This window comes from Hordeum vulgare, chromosome 2H, assembly GCF_904849725.1.
Source record: "Hordeum vulgare subsp. vulgare chromosome 2H, MorexV3_pseudomolecules_assembly, whole genome shotgun sequence".
Taxonomy (NCBI): Eukaryota; Viridiplantae; Streptophyta; class Magnoliopsida; order Poales; family Poaceae; genus Hordeum; species Hordeum vulgare.
In genome coordinates this window covers 224470948-224476947 of record NC_058519.1, presented here as the reverse complement: position 1 = coordinate 224476947, position 6000 = coordinate 224470948, and positions in this window count along the sequence as shown.

Here is a 6000-nt window from a genome sequence, read left to right as displayed (position 1 = left end):
CCAAGGCCGCCGCTGCCTCCGCCTCAACCTGTCGGGCGGCTCGTGCAACGTTGACAAGCGCCTGAGAATTGGATGCTGGCAGTTCTTGTGGATTGACCTGAGGTTGGTGTCGACGGATATCGCTGGAAACCGCCCGAGGGTCATCTGGGAAACTCTTCATGTGGCTTGCGTGTGGTGTGGAGTGCAGATGATCGCAACTGTATGAGAACTACGCCTGCTGGACCACCGCAATTTTTAACATCTCTATGGTGTTTCGTGCATCCACCTCCAGTGCAGTATTCCCACGAATAGGAAGAGACTCCAAGTGGAAGGCCGCAGCCAGTACATTATCCACCGGGTTGGAGAAGTGGCCCTGAGGTGTCTGGAAGTGCTGAGCCGCGTGCTGGTTCAACGGGGGCTGCATCGGTTGCTGGATGATTTCGCCGTGTGGATTGCTCTGTCGTGGCGGGTTATGACCCGCGCGGGTGTTTGGGAGTTGTAGAACAGGCGAGTAGGATTAAGGTTGGGTAGGACGCGACTCTGACGCCTTCTTTGATAGACAGCGTCCGACGCAACTCGTTGGCGCTCGAGTCGCCATGCCTCCAATTTCAAACGTTCAGCCTCATCGTCAATCTGAACTTGATGACCCGCCATACGGGTCTTCGCCGCATCCATCTAGCATTGTATCTGAGCCATCTCTTCACGAAGTTTAGCCTATTCAGTGTTAACTTTCGCGTTGTTATCAGCCGTCACGACTACTGCCATGAGTTTTGACATCTTTGTCATCAGATCTCACATGGCCTGAGCCAGTGTCTTGCCTGAACCGCTTGCCCCATTGGCGGTTGTCGCGTTCGGTTGTGGACCCTCAGAGATCACTGCCTCAGGAAATCCACCCAGCCTTCCCTCGTAGAGAGGGCAGATTGAGTCAGTATCTCTGATCGATGACTCGCCATCAGAGTTGACACAGGTATCACCGCCTGCTTCCGGCTCATCTGGGAGGCTGGCCCCTTGCGTGAAGTTGACGAAGATGCGACGCCGTTTAATCTGAGGCGTGGCGAGTTTGGCAAGCCGAGCCGGCTCGACGAATGTTGGTGCAGTCGTCTGGCTTGGGAAACGATGTTCCGATCTTGCCGATGAAGACGTGGATCTTGCCGAAGGGGACCCGGTATCTTGATTCGATTGAACCGGCCTCGTGACCCCAGCTTGAGTTGTCGAGCTAGTACTTTTTGCGGCGACTCTTAGTCATGATGCCGACCACATAGCTCCCGAACCCTAGAAGGGGTCCCTTTGAGAACTCAACTTCACCGTGCGCAGGCCCCATGGTGGGAGCAAACTATCATGGTTTTGCGACGACAGATGTCCTCGTGAAAGGACTTAGTGGTGAAGCCATCGCAACAATGTGGCGACTCAAAGGGGTTGATTGGGAAATGGAAGACAATTTTACCCAGCTTTGGCGCCTCAGATTGAGGTAAAATCCTACGTCCTGTTGTGTGTGTATTGTTGTGAAGGTCGATACAAGGGTGCGGGTTCGCCTAACCTAGCTCTCTATTGATGTTAACTTAACCCCATCAACCCTAGAGACTCGCCTTTATATACAGGTCGAGGCTCTAGGTTTACAAGAGTCCAAACCTCATTACAATTTGTGATCTTGTTCATCTCTAGCTCGCCTTGTCTCTCACACAAGGAAAATCCAGGCGACTCTTTTCCTACACGGGCCATGAGTCGCCTTCTTCGAGTCTTGGGCCAGCCGGCCCTTCACACGTACGTCTTGCGTCTTCCGCTTCATAGATAACATCCCATCTTGATCATGGAGATAGAGCCGCCATTAGGTCGGGTCTTATAACGGGATAACATCCCCAACAGCTGGGAAGCATATTTATGATATGGACAGTCGCGAGAAAGGCTTCATCCCGGAATTTTAGAGGCATGGAGGCTCCTGCGAGAAGAGCAAGGTCGACCTCAACAATGTGCATATGCTTGCATTCGACAGACCCGTTTTTTTGGTGTGCATGAGGGCATGACACATGATGTGACATGCGACAGGTTTGGAAGAAGGAATTTAATTTCTCATACTCTCCTCCCCAATCGTATTGCACAACAATGATTTTGCTATCAAACTTGCGTTCAACAAGAGCTTGAAAGTTTTTAAACACTTGAAACACATTGGATCGTTTCTTAAAGAGATAGATCCATGTGAATTTACTGAAGTCATCAATGAAACTAACATAGTAGGTGTGCCTACCAACATAGTTAGGGGCTAGACCCTAAATGTCAGAGAAAATAAGCTGCAACGCTTTAGTAGAAAAACTTGTGGAAACGGGATATGGCAATTGATGACTCTTAGCTCTTTGACATGAATCACAAATAGTTCCATTATGCTCACCAACAAGCGGGAGTTTATTTTTCCTAAGCAATCGTTCAACTAAAGAAAAAGAAGCATGCCCTAGCCTATTATGCCACCGTGTTGATGAGAGCTTGAAAACACCGTAGGTTTGGTTATGGAATCTTCGATATGCCGGAATCAACGGATAGAGGCCTCGAACACAACTACCTCGATATAGAATTTTCTTCGTTGCCAGATCCTTGATCAAAAAGAAGTATGGATGAAATTTGAGGAAGACATGATTGTCAATAGCAATACGATGGATAGAAAGGAGATTTTTAGCGGCACTAGGGACATGCAAGATTCTCTTAAGATGAATCTTACGACGAGGGGTACTAAAAATTGAATGACCAATGTGAGCTATCCGCATACCTTCTCCACTGGTGGTGTGGATTTGATCTCTTCCACGATACCTTTCTTTCATCATCACCTTCACTAGTTCGTTGGTGATGTGGTTGGTGGCTCCGCTATGACGTACCAGTTGGTGTCGACGCCATGGGAGTCGTCGGTCGCCGTAGCGACCTTGTCATCCTCTTGGGAGTCGTCCTTGTCTTCATCGTAGCGGTACCACTAGTCTTTTGCTGTGTGGCCCGGCTTACCATAGATCCAGCAACGCGGCATGTCAGGACGTGCACGACCATCACCACCACCGCGTCGACCCGTGTTGCTGGAGCGGCCTCCACGACCGCGGTTAGAATTCCCCCTTCCACGGGGAGCGCCATGAGAGCGAGAGCCACCATCGCGGCCATGATAGAGAGCGTTTGCAGAAGACTTGCAGGTGTTGCCGCCCACGCCATGGAACTGCGCCATGCGATTGTCGAAGTTGTTGAGCATAGAGAAGATCTCATCGAGGGAGGCGGGGCTGACACAAGCATCGAGGGCCCATACTAGGGGTTGGTAGTCCAGGTCCAGCAAATGGAGGATGCACGAGATGAGTCTGTCATCCTGGATGGGTTTGCCAGCCGCAGCCAGCTCGTCAGCAAGGCCCTGCATAGAGGCGAAGTCGGCGGCAATAGACTGGGTACCCTTCTACGCATTGATGATAGAGGTACGGATGTTTTTTACGCCACTCAAGGACTGCAACGAGTACATGCTCTCCAGCATCGTCCGAAATGCCTGCACCGTGGTGACCGCAGTCACCGTGATGAGCACCTCCTTGGAGAGGTTGCTCAGCAGGTAGCCAAGTACCTGCTGATCCTCCCAGACCAGATAGGGTGGAGAGGGTTGGGCTCAAAGTTCTCTTTGCCGTCTTTGTCCTTGACGACGAGAAGCTTGGCGGGCTCCGGCGCGGTGCCGTCGACGAAACCGAAGACACTAGCGCCACGCAACTGTAGCATGATCTGTGTGCGCCATAACACGTAATTCGTGCGGGAGATTTTCTCGATAACCTACCCACTGAGGCTAGGGTGAGAGGCGTCGTAGGACAAATACATAGCTTCGACACGATTGGAATCGAGGGTGGCTAGATGGGAAGTAGGAAGGCTCTGATTACCATGTGCGTTTGTGGAAACGTCTTGCCCTATCTCGGGAGACGGCTGTGTGTTATAAAGGTAGGGTGCGAACCTGACCACGCATACAAGTTGGAGATAGATACAATCTTGGAGAATAAGAAAGGAAACGATAAGCTAAGTTGGTTACAGAGTTTAAACAACCACTGATCTATCTATATCTCTATCTATCTCTAATATGTTCGGTATCTCCTAAACCTGGTTGGTATCAAGTGTTTAACAGACTTACTGTTGTGTATATAAACATGGAGTATAGACTATACATAGTAGAGTCACTAACTCACTGGTAACTTGGCAACACTGGCGCAGTGGAATTTTCATGCATTGCGGTTCACTGGAAAGAAACATCGGCTGTAGATGCAATTGTCCAACACAACGGCGACGACTTCCGAATTAAAAACAGGCGTCGTGAGTAGCATCTTAGCCATTAAGGGCATCTCCAATAGTTCGTATCTTGTCGTATTGGTAAAATTGTCCATGTCATCAACCAAGAAGGGATCATACAACTACTTCAATGGTTGCATCTAAATTATCCAATAGGAGAAGAAAGAATAAATGAAATTGCTCCCCATCTAGCCTTGGAGCTTGTGCAAGAGGTGTTGGTTAATCTACATACAACTTTCATTTGTCTCTTCATTTATTTATTGGAATATCATCATATATCGTAGATGGAAAAGTTTACCAACAACTCTCTTACAACGATTGGAGATGCCTAAAAAACATGACGGCGCTGGTTGGAGTTGTAGGACAGACGAAGACGGTGACGACGGCCGATAATGCAGTGTGGCCTCCGACGGCACATCTGGGCAGCCCCGAGATGGCATCTCAGAAATAGGGGAAACTGAACATCAGTGATCTATCCTGCACCAAATACAGCTGCTCCATGCTACCACTCTTCTTGACCGCATATTCTTTTTTCTAGCACTGTATGGTAAATGAAGACTACAGGAGCGGCACCACTACTTGCTGCTTCATGCTAGGCGTGAGTTCAGGTCTGCCACACATCGTAGGTAAGGGGTTAACACATCCTTTGTCACGGCCGCACTCACATCCCATGCACTCAAGGTCTCCGGGTTGGTCCTGGTGCCCTCGACATGAACAAGTACAGGCTGGTCAGGGAGGAGCCGTGGAACGCCATATAAAGCTCTAAAGGGACCTTGAGCGTGAGCTCCGCCCATAGCTCGTACTCGTAACACATAAGGAAAACTTGTAGGATGGCATGGACCGAGTGCTCGACCCATGTTGGCGGCCCTGCTAGAGGATGCATTTGAGTCCACGCCACAGCGCCGCTCCAAGCCATCTCTCCCTTTGGTAAGAAGTCCCTGCTTGGGTTGCAATAGCGGTCGTCGTCCAAAACTACAGATTGGCAGAACTCTTCCTGCACTTCTTAATATAGCATGTGACGTTGTTGTCGGGAAGACATTCATAAACCACAAGTATAAGGGATCGCAACAGTTTTCGAGGATAGAGTATTCAAACCAAATTTATTGATTCGACATAAAGGGAAGCGAAAAAATATTCTCAAGTACCAACAGCTGAGTTTGTCAATTTTAACCACACCTGAAAGATTAGTGTGTGCAAATAAAGTATCAGTAGCAAAGTAGTATGATAACAATAGTGTCATAAAAAGATCTATTGACGGTAGTTTATTTCTAACTGTTGTATCCATGGCGCCAGTAAAGAGCACGTGGACGATGAACTATTCTTCCCAGGCAATGGCTCCAGAAAATTCTTGCAACCAGTAACAGCAAAGTAGCAACAGTAGTGACATCAGTGACAAGCAACAGCAGTAGTGACAGCAACAGCAAGTAACAGCAGAGTAACACCAGAGTAACAGCAGTAGCGACAGCAGTAGCAGCAAAGTAACGCAGCAAGGACTAGTAGTAAAAGACTCGTAGGCAGTGGATTGGTGATGGATAAGTATGCCGGATGTGAATCATCATGTAACAGCTATAACACGGAGAGATAAGTAACTAGCTCCCGTTCATCAATCTAATGTAGGCATGTATTTTGTATGTAGTCATACGTGCTTAGGGAAAAGAACTTGCATGACATCTATTGTCCATCCCTCCCATGGCAGCGGGGTCCTAATGGAAACTACGGGATATTAAGGTTCTCCTTTTAATAATG